This window comes from Ornithodoros turicata, chromosome 3 (genome assembly GCF_037126465.1).
Source record: "Ornithodoros turicata isolate Travis chromosome 3, ASM3712646v1, whole genome shotgun sequence".
NCBI classification, from domain to species: Eukaryota; Metazoa; Arthropoda; class Arachnida; order Ixodida; family Argasidae; genus Ornithodoros; species Ornithodoros turicata.
Window position 1 is genome coordinate 72,635,886 of NC_088203.1, and position 18,401 is coordinate 72,654,286.

General features: G+C 43.3%; 1 long non-coding RNA gene and 1 other non-coding gene across 2 annotated transcripts in view; both read right to left on the reverse strand.

Moving 5' to 3' along the window:
- The window catches only part of LOC135387314 (uncharacterized), a 250,907-nt gene that overhangs the window by 113,727 nt on the left and 118,779 nt on the right, over nucleotides 1-18,401 (reverse strand). The gene's annotated exons all lie outside the window — the stretch shown is intronic.
- Nucleotides 15,915-15,986, reverse strand: Trnas-gga (transfer RNA serine (anticodon GGA)). Its single transcript has one exon. It is a non-coding gene; the product is annotated as a tRNA-Ser (tRNA).

Sequence of the window (18,401 nt, forward strand, 5' to 3'; positions counted from 1 at the left end):
AGGGCACATAGAGTAGAAACCAGTGGAAACAATGTTCCAATAATAATGATGATGATGATAATGTGACATAATAAGCTGTATGGGCTACGTAGTTATCTGTTCTTTTGTTAAAACTTTTTGCTTAACTTTTTCTACATCTGTCCTGTGATCTGTCCGAGACGTTTTGCGTGTTTTGACTTCGGCTTGGCTGAAAGCCAACTCAAGCCGAGCCGTACGGCCGTACCGTGGCCGGCCGTTTCGCCATGTTATGTTGGTGTCGCCGGTCAACGTGGGTGTGCGTGTAATCACTGTCCCTTTGTGTAAATACGTGTGTTAGCCTGCACCAACTTGCACATAAGTCATCATTCTTGAGTACGTCATGTTAGCCCGTAAAGTACTCCGACGGAGCTGTCGGTATTATGCCTTGCTCACTAATCAAGGATTTCGACCCGGCAAGATTTTCGGAAGGGCGAGTTGAGGAAGGCCTTCTGGTTCCGCAAGCGTGACAACGAAATGCAAGGTTTCTACGACGCAGAGGTGAAAGCCCTATCAGGTAAAGTGCTGTATTTTTTACTGTTGCACTACGTACCGTCCATTAACTTGTTGCCACGGAAAACGCAGCATTCTTAATTCTTAACAACTTAATTCTTAATTCACAACAATTCTTAATTTTCTGAGCTGGGAAGCGGACATCTCCGTTCTGTGTCACAGCACAGTAAAGAATTAGAAGTGATTGATATTGGTAGCTGGTAATGTTTCATATCATGGTGTATTACGGCAGCGGATTTTCAATTTAACTTTTTCAGGCATTGAATCGGTTTGTGCTAACTATTGACGCCTTTCATTCATAGGATTCAATGAAGTGTACGTGCGAAGCTGTCAAGCAAGAGTAGTGTTTACATCGAGCAATTATTTTGCAGAAAATATGGGATCTTTGTTGCTGGATCTCAACCAGCAGAGGCTCCAGGTTCCCAGTAACGACTTTATCTTTGAAGAAGCAGACGTTAATATGCGGCAGGTTACGGTAAGTCCCGTATTAGTGCTTGCATGTGATGTTTCATAAACTATACTGAATAGGCTCCTGTGCTATTACATTATGATCATTCCATTTTTCTGTGCTCCATTGGCTCAGTTAGTGGCGTGTTTGGTTTCTGTATGGAAGGTCCTAGGTTGGCGTCCTACTGACTTTCTATTTCTCCCTCTCATTGTCTTTTTAATTTTCAGCACACTGAACCACAACAGATGCGATTTAGATTAGATATGTATGTGTTATGATTCTTTCGGTTGTGTTGATTAGCATCGATTGCTGATTCCTCGTTGAATGATGCTTGATGCACTGCGGAGCTCACTCTGACTGGAAATGGCTATATGCACATCGTGGTCTGCACACTGCTTGTCATCATTTTCCTCACCCCTGGGGAGTACTACAGTTAAGACGAGTAGTTTGCTCAGTTTTAACAGTAACATGGGAAATATGTGGAAAATATATGAATGTGGAAAAATTAAGAAACCCATTTTATAAACCAAACATGTTACTCAACATGTAGAAACTACAATTGGTACACATTGCTACCAGCAGCAATGCAACGACTGTTACCACATTGTCAAATTTTAAGGACAAGCAGGTGATACAGTAAAACCTTGTCAATTCACCACTTGTTAATTCGAACCAACATTCCCGTTCCCGCTAGCCCCCATAGACATCAGTTATTACTCTATGCTCGTCATCCTTCGTTCTTATTTGAATTTATCTGTAGGATCTGTTTCCAGTGCAATCATGATTTCTATTGTTTTGCAATTATACTTTCTTTGACAGGATGCTGGTCGTGCCTTCAGACCCGAGCATGACTTTGAAGAAATCCCACTTTTTGACGGTATGAGCGGTGCTAACATGCACATCTGTCTATTTGGAGAAACGTCCAATTATAGCTCAGCATATAGGAATAGTGAATACATGAGAGTGGTTGGGGTCATGCCGTCAGACTGCTTTTTGGAAACGATCAGATGAGGGAAAGCCCATATGGGCTCCCCCTCATCTGATCGTGATCGTAGTCATGACCTTCCAAGGTGTTTGCAGAGTAGCTCTGGGAACAGCACATGCTTTTCTATATGCTCTCAAATCACATGCTTTTGTGTCAAGAAGGCCCTGATGCTGAACAGAAGTGCAGTGTGATAGCAAAGTTGTCCGCACAGATTCTTGCTTGTGTGTTATGACTGCCGAGCTTTCCTTTTAATGTATCTCCTGCTTATGGTGCACAAAGCTGCATTATGTAAGGCTGCAAATGATTGCATATTTTCGGTTTAACGTGACCCACAGTGCACATAATTCCCTATAATTCCCGCAGTTTCATATATCTAGCTCCCCTACCAGCAGCGCTGTAAAGAGAAAAATCTGCATTTTCTTGCAGATACACCTGGGGAATGGCATTTTCATGTCAACTGATGATGATTGGGAGTTTAATGGCGCATTGACAACAAAGTTTCATGTCAACTGAGAAGTTCTTATGGATACTGAAGTCCAAGAGTGATGCGATGTTTTGCAGAGATATGGCTAAGCATCTATGGGACATGTCAGTCCTGGTCAACCGTAGTGTGACTGGGGCTGTCTGTCCCCGACTTGTAAAAAATGGTGGCGAGCCAAAGCCGGCCCTGACCCCTAAAAAGCTCCAGGCCATCTCAAGTGAGTTTGAATCATATTCACAGTGAAAGTCACCTGAAATATTATATTTGTGCCGTGCGCAAATCTTCCGGCTGAATGATTGGGAACGACTGGGGTTAGCACAAAAATTCTTTTGTTTTCACATCTTTGGGATCTTTGGCCTGAACCTGTATTGAGTGCAGCTTATTTGTGTGGGTGTATTAATTAGTAGCAATTATTTTTGTAATAAACATCCCATAGCATAGGAACGTGTACCCCACAGAAAAGGGGACTCCAGCACATGCGTACGGAAGAAAACGTATCTGTACTTCGTGTACTTTTAATAAATCTAAGCTTGTATTTTTGTGATGCTGTGAACCGAAATATATCAACTGTTTTAAAGAGGATAGCTTGTGTGTAAACTACGAACTCTGTACTGCATGGCAGCAAATTTTGAGACTTTTCATATGCGTCTTGTTCTTCACAAGCAAGCACGAGTGCGACAATATGATAACTACATAGCGAAAGTGCACGTGATTACTTAATTTCTTGGACTTATTTCCTTTCTCCGCCCCATTATCAGCGCTTGTGACTCCAAACCCGCTTCCCTGCGTGATCATGCTAAACGTTGTGCTGCCTGCACGCAGGATGCAAAGGGTCGAACGAACAAATGCGGTACGCACCGCACGAAGATCGTACCGCATTTTCTGACTCGAGCAGTAAGCTTTACACAATGGACGACTACATGTGTTACTGTCACGCGGAAAGATCATAAATTTCACGAATATCACTACAACTGCTCATCAGTCTCCACCACGGTCGCTCAGAGCCGCGTCTGTTTATACTCCGTTTGACTCCGACGGCCGCTGTATTTAGTGTGACGAATGTCAACTTTTCGGCACTTAGACATAATGATTAGCACGCACTTGCAAAGTTCATTTCACCGTTTATTATCAACCGTTAAGTACGACTGCCACCTTCAAAAACTGAGCAACGCCTGCTCTATGGGACCACCCGAAGAACTAGGATCGGAATGGCGGCCAAGCGCGAAGGAATGCGAGAGGGCGGAGCCACGGAGAAGTCGAGTGGCGTCATATGACGCATCACGCCACCAGGCTCCGCCCAATGGGCAAACTCTCCCTATATACGCCTCTGCAGCACTGTTGCTTTCAGCGCCCTCCTGCTTCACAGAGGTGAAGGGCTCACTTCGTAATAATTTGTTCGAACAAAATGTGCGCATTTTCGCAACGCGATATTTCGTATCCATGTTCCTGACACCCAAAAGGTTACTGCTATGTCACAATCTTTGTAGTGATTTTGTTGCGGAGTCCCACTTTAAGCTGAGGTCACCTAACCGCGCACAGTGACGCTGACTGCAGTTTAACCTAACTACATTTCACAAACTCAAATTGCTGGTTTAGCATGGCCAGTTTACTAATCGGGTTCTCTGGCATGCGGACAGACTTTCGTTCGTTAGTTTGTTAGTTCCCGGTATGGTGGCCAGGTGGCAGCATAGGAACTGTTTTGTTTTCCGTTCATTCAGCTTCTCGCATCTACGCAGTACTCGAGCTACAACAATTCGGATATTTTCGGGTGTGCACACATAATTTTACTGTGAGTGCTACAGTGCAGATATCCTGGTTACTGCGTGTGCGACCATTGTAAGTGCTCGAGTCAGGATATGTTGCCACACTGCTGAAAAGCTGCTCACGTTCAACATACAGCCAAACTGTACGGTGAAGTCATGACTGCAAACAACTGTATAATAAATGGTTTCCCATATTATGGGCTCTCGGAATTGGACAAAATGAAATTTATGAATAGCTGAAACGCTCCATGATGTGCCTGGTACTGTTTTTTCCCGTGTAAGACGCATTTAGTAAGTCAAGTTACTGCTTTACTCAAACAAATAATGCTGGATGCTGGGTGTTTGAGTTATTGAAAGTTTATTGTAGTAGCAGAGTATTTTCAAATGCCACCTAAATACAGGATTTGTTGTGCTATAGATCAAATGTATATCTGTACCTGGATATTACACAGTGGTTCTATGATATTTGGCTAGAAAGCCTGCAAATTATTTTAGTAATGAACACTATAGCCAAGGGGACAGGGTCAGCTAGCCTCTGATATGGATTACTGAATGAATCATGTTCGGCTATGTCACAAACAGCAAAACGATCAGTATGTTGAATTCGTGCTGAGTAGCGTTAGGTGAAGACAACTCATAGAATGGTCCCATCCAAAGATGGCTTTAGTGCAAAAGGAACGAGGGCACTCAGTCAAGGCATCCAAGGCATGAGCCAAAATAAGACAAGGGCATACTGCGTGCTGTAGACTCCCATTGCATCTTAAAGTGTGTTACAGCTGATGCTTTGAGGCATGGGGCTAATTCCAGCGAATTTAGACCAAGCAAGGAACCTGACCATCTCCAAGTTGTTTTTGAAAAAATATATTCTTCAGAGGACGGGAAATCATGAAAATGCGCCTATATTTAAGCCCCAACCTTCAGCCATTTTTGAGGGAGAGGGGGAGAAAGAAATCGGTCGAAATGTGACCCAGTCGTTTTGGACTACTTTGCGGGCTTCTCAATTGAGAACCATAACGTTCAAAGAGCCACAATTTTTTTCACGTGCTCACTACAACATGGACAACGCACTTTCGCCTTCCTACCTCTTTGTAACTGAAACTTTTTTTTGTTAAAAAATGGCAAAGCCGCAAGAAAACGCGAAAAACTCCGCTTTTCAGAGCCTTCCTGTTCTGCTGCCGTATCGGAGAATAATGAAATCTAGACGATTCGTTTCATCATTGCATGCCGTATCTGTTGATACTACTTTTAATTGTTCTAGAGTTAATCTGCTAGAAGCAGATTGTAATAATCCCACAGGCGGTATCGCGATTTAGCTGTATTTCGGCCGGCGCCAGCAAAAAATGGCCATCAAAAAGTTGCCGCGATTTTTTTATATGTTGCGCAGAAACCCTTTCCTGACGCACAGAAAAAAAATTGAGATTCGTATTTGATTGTCGGTTACGCTACAATTTTTCGAAGTGACAGTGTGCACGCACTCTGCGCGCTGCCCGCAGCGATACTCTCCCGCAGCTGGTGGGGTTCCGGGACATTTGATCGAACGCCGTTTGGTCGAAAGCCGTTTGATCGAACGCAGGACATTTGGTCGAAAACCATTTGATCGAACGCCGTTTGATCGAAACGGCAGCGGTCGTTTGATCGATTTTTTTAATTGGTTCGCTTGGGGTGTCGAAAATGACAAAAAAAGACAAGGAAAAAAAAGCTGCAGTTCTAAATGCAGTTATCCTAAGGATAACTGCATTAAGGAACATTTAACTTTGTGTAATCTGCTTCCCCGTAAACACATTCCTCATGCTAACCCACTTTTTCGTGTCCAAAAAGCAGTACAAGGGCCAGGGTTGTTCACTCTTAACCCGTTGGACAACCGAATAGGTTTTTCCGCTCTGACACATAGTGACTAAACATGCTGTACTTGTTAAACCCCCAACCCTTTGTCAAATAATAATTGATGTCAAGTATTAAACATTTTGGCAAAGAATTAAAAAAGAAGTAAATGACATCTTTGATGATTTATCCCCGTCGAATGTGAACAAATTTTAACAGTGTATTATTGTTTGTAATCAACTGACCACTGTATAGGAGAAAGAGCAGTTTCAGTTTATTTACTTTTCGCCTATGTGCAAGTGAACGTAAATTTAGTTCTTGCAACAGACATGTAACCGAAGAAGTCCTTCGAAACTTAGACAAGATAAGCAGGGCAGCAGACCTTTGTACTTTATTTGTTCGGACAGCGTGCATGTGTAGTGATTCGAGGCTGCAGATGCATACTTTAAGGTCGAACTAAGGTTTTACATGCTGTTAATTTAATATCTCTCGTTGTACCATGGCGAAATTTCGTTCTTAGCACCCACAGACTTCGAGTGGCTTTGCACATATGACTATCCCGCTTCAGACCGTCCCCTTTAAATATGTCGGCAGCAATAAGAAGGGTGCCCAGAACAAGGATAGACTATCGGCTGCTCTCAACCTGCGGCAGCTTTCTTCAATATGTGTCCTACTGATCCGTAAATGACAAACGTCTGCAACTAACCAGTGGTCTCCCCTCTTCGGCTGCAAAAATCAAAAAAGAAAAAAGAAGAAATAAAAAAAAAGCAGAGGACACTGATTGCCTGCTCCGTATGCTCGAGTCAAAAGTTACATGAAAAGTGGTGCGACAACACAGTGCATGCAGCTTTGAATTCCTTTCGAACAAACGTCTTTCGAACAAACGGCGTCGATCAACCGGCTTTCGATCAAACGGCTTTCGACCAAGCGGCGTTCGACCAAACGGCGTTCGACCAAATGGGCGGACACCAGCTGGTGGGCGTTAGGTCGCCAAGGGCGGACGCGATTCAGTGATATCAAGTTAAAAACGCGGTTATGGCTCATATCCGAGTCGCTGACACCATCGATACATATCATCAGAGTTCGAGTTTCCTCAAGACCGTGGGAAACCTTATGTCTAAAGCTTTCTCACGGGCCAACCTTTTGGACCAACTGGTGATGATGCCTCATTGACGGCTTCCAGGAGCCGCTGCTTTTGTGTTCAAAGGCACCAAGCTAAAGCTGGCCTTGACGGAGGATATTGACAGACATCGCTCGTCGCCAAAATTGGTCAAGACTGGATGAAGCGGTTGACCCGTGTGAATGACAGCGCCTAAATTGTCACCACCCAAGTTTTTGCCGCGGCTGTTTCAGACTCGCCTTGTAGTCCTGACGTTTCCGCATGAGACATGAGTTCTGCCTAGAGCAGGAAACGGGTCTACTGTGCAGAATATTTGCACAAGCACAAGACGAAGAAAAAAAAAGCCGTACTAAGGACTTCCAGTGCGTGACTCGGACTGGAGTTGAAGCCCTGAAAGCTGTACTTGGTGCCGAAGGTGCAGGTGATATCCGGAAATCAGATATGTAGTGTCAAAACTGCTTTGTGAACTTCCAGAGGTTATGTGAATCACAGCAACCCTGAATGTCCACGTCATTCAACACCAGCACGAAAGATGATCCGTTTCCGACGGAAGACGAAGCGAGTGATGAAATCAATCGATTAATAACGTCGCAAGGCATCGGCGTGACACCAGTGGGAAAGCGCAAGAAGACCTCCACACCGCACGTGAAAAGAAAGAACTCCGAAATTTCGGAAGCTCTAAGGTCAAGGGAAGGGGAACGTTCGACGTTCCCCTTCCCGGTACATCGAGTTGCAACTGCCAGCTGTGCCCAGTCTTGTTGGGAAATATTAGGATGGCCTACCGAGCAAGTAAGTCACTGCAACAGCGATGCCAAATTCTTACGCTTTTTCCTGCATCCAAGCAATCGTTCCTGAGGCAACCCAGTACATGACTAAGAAGTCCCAGAAGTTGGTCGCGGTAAAAGGTGTGGGCATTGCTAGACCCGTACGAGCGCAGTGCTCTGAAGGAAGATGATTTGGTGAGAGCAACAAGCTTTTATACGGTGGATGAGCTGGACTGCACAGTTCAGAGCCCAAGATCAAGAGATGTCGTGCACGTTAAAGGAGGAGGCCAGAAACTCACAAAAGCTAAGAGGTACATGACTTGTTCAATCCGCGAAGCCTACAGAAAATTTAGGAACAAGTATCCAGACGTAAGGCTTAGCTTGAACAAATTTTACTCCATTCGCCCCAAGTGGGTTAGTATTAGCCCATGCAGAGAGGAATGTGTATGCACGTATAGTGTGCAAACTTCGAGGTTACCACGACAGCTGCCATAACAGCGCCATAACCGCGTTTTTAACTTGGTTTCGCTGAATCGCGTACGCCCTTGGCGACCGCAACGCCGACCAGCTGCGGGAGAGTACCGCCTAGGGGCAGGGCGCAGCACGCGTGCACACTGTCACTTTAAAAAATCGTAGCGTCACCGACAATCAAATACCAATCTCTTTTTTTTTTCTGTGTATTTGGAAAGGGATTAAGCGCAACATATAAACAAATCGCGGCAACGTTTTTGTGCGATTTTGTCATTTTTTTACGAAAAAAGTTTCAGATACAAATTGGTAGGAAGATGAAAGTATGTTGTCCATCTCATGAAAGTATGTAGTAGTGAGCAGGTGAAAAAAAATTGTGGCTCTTAGAACCGCATAGTACTCAATTGAGAAGCCCGCAAAGCAGTCCGAAACGACTGGGTCACATTTCGACCAGTTTCTTTCTCACCCTCTCCCTCGAAAATGGCTTCATGTAGGGGCTTAAATATAGGCGCATTCTTCATCATTTCCAGTCCCCTGAGGAATATATTTTTTCAAAAAAAACTGGAGATGGTCAGGTTCCTTGCTTGTCGAAATTTGCTGGAATTAGCCATGGGGGTGAAGCTCAGTTGCGCAACAGCGATGCCCAGGTGTGTACCAAAACGTGTGTCGAACAGAAACCCAGCCGATCTTTTTTGCCACCTTGGAGCTGAGATACTGTTCGACACAGCTGGACATACAGTTCGGAGCTTTTCGTTTTTTTTTTTTTTTTCTTGCTGTCCGTGTTGACGTGCATATTTTTCAGGGACAAAGATTCCATACTTCCTGATGTGTAATCACGGCTTTTACATCTTGGAGATGAACCCAAACCGAACACCCCAAAATTTGGTTTGCATCCTGGTACCAACCTAGAAATCAGGAAATAGCCGGAATTCTGAGCAGACTGGAAAAGTCTGCATGAAGAGGGAAACTGAAAATGCCCTTGAACTTGGGGAAAATTGCCAGTGGTGGCTTGTAGTCAACTTGCACTCCAGTGTTGGCCCGCAGTGTCTGATCCACTTTTCTTTGATGTTTCCTGTGGATCAGCTTTAAATTTTGGAGAGGCAACAAGAGTTAAAACTAACAAATTTGTGCACATGAATCAAGACTAGTTGACACCATTGATGTGTGTTTGGCAGTGAGTGAATTTTATTGAAATGTCAAAGAAAATCTGGAAGGGTCACACAATTGAACCGGTGCAGTTCAGTAGACACCTCGGGTGCCAGAGATGTCCGTCGCAGATTCAAGATTCATCTGTCGCAGGTGTGAAGGATGTCAATTTTACAGCTTTGTATTGGGTTGTCCAGAATTTCTCTCAGGATGATGCATATCAAAGAGCAAGATAACAAAATAGAGGAAACAGACAAAATATACTTTTTTTTTGTGGTGCCTAGGGTTATTTGAATATTCATGAGATGGCTATTCAACCCAAATACTAATTGTGAGTAGTCATTGTAGGCATGGTTAAGTACTTGGTGCAAATATCAAATGCTATGGACATTAGCACAGCTCGCTGTTTTATGCTTGTGTAAGGAGGTATTGTTAACACTACCCGTTTTCTGCGGCGGTAAATCTTAAATTTCGCGCCAGGAATTCCTAAATTCTGCAGTTATCTGCGGCAAAAGCAAGAACGTGTGCTTGTTCAAGCATTCCTCCTCGTTTAGCAGTAATACTGCCCTGACGAAACATGCGCCAGAGCGCTAAATGGTGCACTTTGAGTTACAGCAGGATGAGCGTAAATAAGTCACGCACTGACTAAGCAATTTAACTCCACGCTTCATGACTGCTAGCAAGTGTCATGCACCAAAATAATAATAAAGAAATACAGCTGAGCAATTGGTAGTAAAGTATGAGCTGACCAGCTGCAAGTGGTTCTGTAGAGTAGGCTTCCCACAATGCATGCGTGCGTGAGGTGCAGGCTGTTTGAGAAATGGGACAGACACGAGCGCATCCTAATTTTTTTTATTTATTTATTTATTTATTTATTTATTTATTTATACTTCTAGCGTCTTAGACGCCAAAGAAGGAGTGGGATTACATACACACGGAGAAACATCTTGCTCCGTAGCAGCCGCGGATATACAGAAAATATAGATGAACCTCGAACACATGTATATACCATATATCAAAAACCATCTACACACGCATACAACCTTCACATAAGATTACAACAAACGTAGCAGCACACTCTACCTATAAATTTGCTATCGCCAGCATAAAACTCGACAAGGTGTCACACCGTACCATTTCCTCCGTCAGTCCGTTCCATGCCTGAATGGACAGCGGAAAGAAAGAGTACATAAGGCAGTTAGTCCTAGAAAATAATTGTTTAATGGATTTGCTATGTTTCGTTCGGTGGCTACCAGTTGTGTTAAATGTAATATAATCAGAAGGCCTAATACAGGTATGGTTATTTATTATGAGCCATAGTAGCTTAAGTCGCTGAATTCGAGTCCTTTGATACAATGGTGTCAGTCCCGCGAGGTGGAGTAATTGCGAGGGGGAGTCATAACGCGAATATCTGCCATAAATAAATCTAACAGCTCTTCTTTGGATCATTTCAAGCATATGTATTTTATTCTGCTGCTCAGGGAACCATACCACCGAAGCGTAGTCCATAACTGATCGTACTAGTGCTTTGTACGCAATTAGCCGCGTGTGAGAATCTGCGTCTTTTAAGGTCCTACGTAAATAATTGAGGCGGGTACCGGCCTTCCGAACAGTCTCTGTTATATGACTATTCCAGTTCAAGCTGTCGGTAAATGTTATACCTAGATATTTATAATTTGATACTCGATTCATTACCGCACCGTTTATAGTATAGTCATGTATCAACCGAGACCGTTTTGTAGTCACGCTCATAACTACGCTTTTGCTCCTATTAATGCTCATTTGCCATAAGTCACACCAGCTCAAAATTTTATTTAATGATAACTGCAGAGCTGCATGGTCGTCTCCTGAAGATATTTCACGGTATAACACACAGTCGTCCGCGAACAACTTGATGTTAGCACTAATGCCTTCAGTAATGTCGTTAATAAAAGTTATGAATAGTAATGGACCCAAAACTGAACCCTGAGGGACCCCAGAAGTGACCGACGTCATAGCTGAAGGGCTGTTTTCAAAACTGACAAACTGGAAACGATCAGATAGATAAGACTGCAAACAACCACATAGCTTGTCGTTTTTAAAGATGGCCTTGACCTTGAGTAGAAGTTTAGAATGTGACACCTTGTCGAAAGCTTTTTCAAGGTCAAGAAATATAACATCAGTTTGTTTGTTTCGATTAACGGAAATAGAAAGGTCGTGTACAAATTCGACTAACTGGTTTACAGTACCTGAACCAGATCTGAAACCATACTGATAACGAGAAAGAAGTCTGTATTCCGCAAGGTACGAAGCCATGTGTTTACTAAGAATGTGTTCGAATATTTTGCAGCTTGTGGACAAGAGAGAGATAGGTCGATAAGACTGAACATCTCTTGCTGTCTCTTTCTTGGGAACTGGTATTACCTTTGCAACCTTCCAATCAAACGGTATCTGACCTGTTGTGTAAGCTCTAGTAAATATTATTTGGAGATACAGGGACACCCAATCGGCATATCTTTTCAAGAAGTGATTATCAATCCCATCATAGCCTGGACTCTTTTTTACATCCAAATTTCGGAGAAGAGAAAGTATGCCCTCGCTGCAAAACAAAACGTCCTTCATAGCAGGAAAACCATGACTTGCAAAGGAAGGGACAATTCCGTTCTCCACCGAAAAGACGGAAGAAAAATAGGCATTGAAAGTATCTGGAAGGTACTCATCAGATCTTGTCATAATTTGGGTTTGAGGAGCTTTCTTAGGAGTGAGGTACCTCCAGAACTTTTTTGGAGAGGACTGAATAAAAGTTGGTAAGGTAACTCTATAAAAAAGCTGTTTATTTCTCGCTATTGTTGCCTTCAATTCTGCCCGTAGACTCACAATAGCCATGCGACTAGCAGGACGACGTTTGTGGAGTCGATTCAGACGACGCTTAATGTGGAGAACTTCTCTGGTAATCCAGGGACTCTTTCGATGAGTCCTCTTTTTACTTAGGGGCACATAGTTGGTTATGCAAAACGTAACGGTGTTTCGAAAAGAACACCAGAGATCATTAATATTGACGTCTGTCGAAAGAGATCTGAATCTGTCAAATTCCCTCTCCAAGAAATCAATTATGCTTACGTCATCAGCACGCGCAAAATTAGGAAAGAACAGGTATTTCCCTTTTTGGTTCAAAACTGGTGTTACTTGTAAGGATAGAATAGTCATTTTGTGATCAGCGAGGCCATCTACAAGTTCACAGGTATAATTATTTAAGTGGCAGCTCACAAACACGAGGTCTAGAAGGGACGATGAATTATCTGTTACTCTTGTGGGTTCTCTCAGTAACTGGGTCAAGCTGAAATCTGACATAATGTTTAGCAGAAGGTCCGCACTCTCTCTTTCCCTACAACTTCCAGTGAACATAGCATCCCAATCAATACCGTCGAGATTAAAATCACCACACAGTACAATTCTAGCATCCACACCAAGTGAGCTGAACATGTATCGACGTAAACTATCTAATACTTTCTTATTTGAAGACGGTGGCCTGTAGACAACACCTACATATACGTTCCCTCTGTCAGTCTGTAATTTACACCACAGTGTTTCACAATCACATGAAGATGGTGCGATTACAGAATACGACAGTGACTTAGATATGAGAAGCGCAACACCGCCACCACGAGCCCCCCTGTCCCTTCTAAGGACGTCATAGTCGTTAATGGCAAACTCAGTTGAAGATATGTCAGAAGATAACCATGTCTCAGTGATTGCTAAAACGTCAGGCTTGTGTTCAATTAATAGGCATTCTAAGTCGGTTTTCTTATTTAATATACTTCTAGCATTGACATGCAAGATTTTACATAGATCATTTGTGGCAGCAACAGAAGATTCTGCACGTGCCGACCGTCAGTCGTTCGTGTGCAAAGAGACTTCCACTCTCCTATCTGTCTTCAGGTCCCACTCAAATACAGTGTTGTTTACCTTGAGTCGTGTAAAAGATAACCGCACACTATCACCGTTTTTCCGGTTTTCAGCTGCACTGTCCCATAGCTTTTTCCTAATAACCCTTACTCGTTTTGAGTAGTCTTCTGAGACAGAGAAGTTTGTACCCTTCAGTTTTGGGCAGTGTTTGAGCACCTCTAATTTCTCGTTGTAATTATAAAATTTAACAATGGTAGGGCGGGTCCTGGCGGGCGTGGGTTTCCCAACTCTGTGTATCCTTTCGATCGACAAGGGAGACAGTCCCAACTTTTCTGAGAACAATTTGTGGGACACTGTTGCTTGAAGTTGAGTCGTAGTTTCTCCTGCCTCCTCAGGTATCCCGTAAATAATCAAATTATTCCTCCGTGAGCGGTTTTCTAGATCGTCTATCTTCAGCTCCAGGTTAAGAACAGTCTTTCTTAATGACTCAATTTCAACTTTACAGTCCTCGATAGCTGTAATGCAGGAACCGAACTCAACCATTTGGTTTTCTATACAAGACAACCGTTTATCTATAGCCGTCAGTGCTGAGTCAGTACTGGATTGGGAGACTTTTATAGATTTAACATCACTCGCAATTTGCTTAATAACGTCATCTATAGGGCCTGGATTGGTTTCCACATCGCCAGCCAGCATCAATAACGTGTTACATATATCAATGCACTCACAAAACTCATTCTTTAAACACTCTGGGCTCGGCAACACTACTAGGGTTAGACTATTGCTTGTGCAAGACGTGGTATTGCGTTTACTAACCTGGATAACAAAGAGAGTACAAGTTAGACGAGACTTGCACAACATCGCGTTGCCGAGCCCACTGATGTTGTTATCTCGGTGCCGCTCTTTTAAGGCAGATGTAGGTGTCGCTCGAAGTTCATTTCCAGAAAAGTTCATTTTTAGAGTTTTTCCAGTTCATTTTTAGAAAAGTCAAATCACTGAAGAAAATTGCATCCAGTTCTCAACTACTCGAAAGAATGATAGACTGTTACATTTTTGCACATGAGTAGAGATGACCCAGCGTTATGGAAATTGTTAAATATCATGTGATTTTGGAAAAATTGCACAATTCTGCAGAATTCCTTGGCAAATCGTCAATTCCATGAGTTTTCGTATAATTGCAGAAAAAAGGTGGTCTAAGGAGCTAGTGTAGCAGCACTGCTTTACTGTTCTCACTCTGTTGCAGGATGAAGAAGTGCCTATGACACCATGTGTGAAATTCTCAGGGAACACATTGGAAAGCGCCGTCCACTTGCATCTTCATGTCGAGAGTGTCCAACTGTTCCGCGTAATCGATGCCGAGGAGGGTGTGGCTGCCATATTCGCAGCATACTGGATTTTCCATTTAAGGTACAATAAGGATGTGCATAATGTGTTGACCTTCCTGGAACGCCGATGGTATAAACTGCACGCAACCGACCCAAAGCAGCAAGTGATGATGATGATGCTTCAGGTTTTCTTGGCGCATAAGCAACGAAGGCCATAATGCGCCAAGACAATGATAAGGAAAGTACTAGTTAAAAGTATAGTGATTCAGCTAAGATAAAACTGTACAGTTAGAGAATAAAAGGACATAAAGCTAAAACTACAATGCATTTAAAACACAAACGTCTTCAAAGAAACTAAACACCCGTTCAAATGGCAGAAGTCTCTCATCCCCCAGCAAAAGGGAGGGATGTAGAGGTGTGTGGTATGTATAGAGCTCGTGGAAATGGCCAAAGCAGCAAGTCCTGAAGCTGATCAACGAAGTAACCAGAGCTACGTCATAGTTGCCTCAGCAGTGTGCAAGTAGACTTTCGGATCTTCCTTTTTTTATTTTGGTTTTTATCAAGAGAACTTTAGTGGCAACCCGTGCTGTGATGATCAGGCACTTGCAGCTCAAAATATGGAAAACTTTAACTGGACCGGCTATCCACCTGCTTTAGTGTACTGTTTTTATTCTGCTTTATTTGTTTGTGCTTTGCCACCATCAATGACTGTAATGCTGTATACCATAGTGGGGGAAATAGGGTAGAACCCTAAAACTTCAGGACCTAGGAATAACATGTACAGTATGCAGCTCATTTGCATGCACTAATTACGTAGATAGGTAAAGGATCTGACGTTTAAAGTATACATTAGCCAGCTTCAGGACAGCTGCCTGGTTTGACAGCACCAGCTGAAGCCTTTGAACTGAAAACTGTGTTCACAGTTAGCAATCTGTTGAAGTAATTAAGTTTTACGTGTGAAGATACTGTCCCCACCCTCGATTCAGCCTCCAATTACGTACCCATCCACTTGTTTTACGAAAGGCAATATCAGCAGAGTAAATGCCTGCTGATGTCAGGAAAGGGAATAAGGGGTAAACTCTTAATTACTCGAACAAACCACTACCAGTAAGTGTTGACACCTTTTCATTGGCTTCAGCCAATGAATGGAAACAAATGGAAACAACTCAGGGAAAAGAGGTGCTGACGCCAGGAATCGAACCTGGGTCTTCTGATTTCCGGTCAGATATGCTAACCGCTACACCACACCAGCACGCCGTTTCCCTTGAGCCATTGAGTGCCTCAAGTACGGGGGGGGGGGGGGGACGGACAACCAACCACGCTATTCCCATTCTCTCTTACATCTTTCTCACTCACTCTCTCATTCAGACACGAGGCAGGGCGATTGTAAACGACGTAAGCAACGAGATTTGGCCGAGGCAGACCAACAATTAGGGACGACACAGACAAGTAAGCCTCAAACGCCCAGAAATTAACGAATGGAAAGAAGTTGGCTGATCTGTGCCTTAAAAGTTTCATTTTTAATCAGTGCATGCAAATGAGCAGAAGTTTTAGGGTTTTTGCCCTGGTGGCTCCAGGATGCGTGCCCAGAAATAATTTATTTGGTATAGCCTGAATAATCCACGAATTATCTAGCCCAGGGATTTGCAGGTGTGTATTACGTACAATGTGTAGCAGTTTTGCTGTTTTCTTACATGTGCTCATATTAATTGTAGCGATGTGCCACATACTGTGTTCATATTTCATTGATGTCTGTCACAAATATTTGCTCATGCAAATTAGATTTTACTACAGCAGATATATAGTGTTTGTGGCCATTTGCACCATCGTTCTCGAAGAGTGCCCATACCCCTAACTGTATTCTTTATTGTTGCTCTTACTGGAAAGGAGGGGATGGCCAAAGTGGGCAACCTTTCAGAAACAACGGTCTTTCACTGAACTTCTAGTCATTATTGTTTATTTATTTATAGCCAGAGTGGATATCTTCAATGAAAAGCATGTGAGCACTTTGTTGTGTTTACAGTTACCATTTTATTTGCCGGAGGATGCTGTCTTATCTCTATTGGAAATTTATGTTCAGTAATCGAAATAAAGGAGTTGTGTGTTAAAACTATACAGAGCCTTTTTTTGCAGAGACAGGCCTGAAAACTTGTTGTACATAAACTAACCGGCTGCTGCCGAGGCCTTCATGAATGGACTTCATATTGATAACAACATGGAAAGCTGTGAGGGTAGCCTGTGACGTGTGTATATGTTGCTATGCATTTGTGGTCTGCACACCTGTGAACACCTTCTCATAGGTACATTAGTGGCTCACTACCACGCATTTCACACTTCCAAATTACACCAATTAGGGTGTAAATCATTTTCCGACCAACAACCTTCTTTTTTACGGTGTAAACCTCCTGGGGGTGTTAGCATACACCCTTAAGGGTGTGAGTTATGACACCAGGCGATTACACCCTAAAGGGTGCTCAGAATTTTAAGAGTGTGCTTGCTTGTAGAAATACGTTGAGAAATTATCTTGGCAGAGGCTCAACGGGTGAGGCAGGATACATACTCACGTTCAGGAATGACTGAAGGCAGAAATTGCAGCGCTCTCATCGGAAGCAGCATAAAACTGTTCTCTCATCGTGGACAAATGCACGTTCAACAAAGTTGCAATACCACAAGCAGAGGGACACGTTCAATGGAAATGTTCACCTCAGAGCTGCCATGAAAGATGATAAGTCGGAAGATGAGCATGCATCAGCCAATTCCCTTCTTTGTTTTCGCATGTGTGGCCTGTCAAGAGCCTACAGGATCCCAGCTGCTTACTTTTTTACCAAGGGCTGCACGTCGACACTGCTGGCAAAACTCATCAAAACCATGATCCAGAAGATTGAAGCCTTGGGTTTCTGTGTTGTCAGACTTGTTACTGACAACCACAAAGTCAATGTTGGAGCAATGGAGGTGCTCTGCAAAGGAAAATTGAGCTACATTGCTGAGCGTCCTGCGGATCCGTCAAGAGGTCTATTTCTTTCTTTTGACCAGTGTCATATTCTGAAGAACATTCGGAATCAGTTTCTTGCAAGAAGGTTGGCAATTGACGGCGAGATTTCCTGCCACTTTCTCAAAGAGATCTATAACATTCAGAAGACCAGATTGCTGAAGCCCATTTGCTGCCTCACATACAAGCATCTCTTTCCATCAAGCCTCGAGAAAATGAATGTGGTCAGAGCCATTCAAATATTCTCCCCTCCTGCAACAGCTGCCTTGCAATTCATGAGTGAGAAGGCGGGCCACATGGCACCAGGATCAAAAGAACCCGCTTTTGCGTCAATTCGATCGTGCCGATGACGATCGTCTTACGTGGCTGGAAGCGGACTTCTTAGCCTATGTTAAAGCTCTGAAAGATACCGCACCTCCCCAGAATTTTCTCACGAAGGAAACCTATGAAACACTTGTTCTGACAACCGAATCAAACACCACCTACATTCGTTACCTGCTCCGGGAGAAGATATTTCAATTTGTCCTCACCAGAAAATTTTCCAGCGACCAGATCAAGGCACTGTTTGGATTTTTACGCTGTTCCGCAAAGTGTCAGGATCAGCTTGACGTTAGGTCAGCCACGACTGGCCTGGTGAAGATACTGACCACGGGAATAATTTCGGCCTCTGCACACAGC